The following is a 557-nucleotide window of genomic DNA, read 5'->3' as shown; positions in this document are numbered from 1 at the left end:
GTCAACTGTACACCAGTAAGGTGGAGCTACAAGACTTTCTACTTTAAACATTGAGCTCCAGTTAGCTGTCTGGCTGCTTTCTGCATTAGCCAGCTAGCAGGGGAAAAACAGCTTTCCTCACTGAAGTGCTTGTGGATTTTCAATAGTACCTTTCACCTTCAAGATACATCATCAGAAGGGGGTGTTCCTACTCTTAACCAGAAAATGTTACTCTTGAGACTACTGTGTCACCGTTCTAGGAAGCGAGTGATAACAGCGGATATTGCAATGATTAAAATGTTCATTTTGGCCAGAATACCCCTTTAATGCTAAAAAAAAAACATTTCTGAAACACATTGCATTCTTTCATTTGTTCCATCTCTAGTTTTTCTCGCATGCCACTTTTTTCAGTTTTCCAAAATATGACATTGTTAAACCCACTTCCTTGCAGCTGTTTCCAAAATATGTTTTTCCCTCAGCTCTTGACACATTCCTTCCCCACCACCACCCCTTTTATCTGAACTAGGCTAGATTAGATATGTATGTGGTCAAAACATTAAGAAAATATTATACAGAAC

This window comes from Colossoma macropomum, unplaced genomic scaffold, assembly GCF_904425465.1.
Source record: "Colossoma macropomum unplaced genomic scaffold, Colossoma_macropomum, whole genome shotgun sequence".
NCBI classification, from domain to species: domain Eukaryota; kingdom Metazoa; phylum Chordata; class Actinopteri; order Characiformes; family Serrasalmidae; genus Colossoma; species Colossoma macropomum.
Note: the sequence above shows the minus strand (reverse complement) of the source record.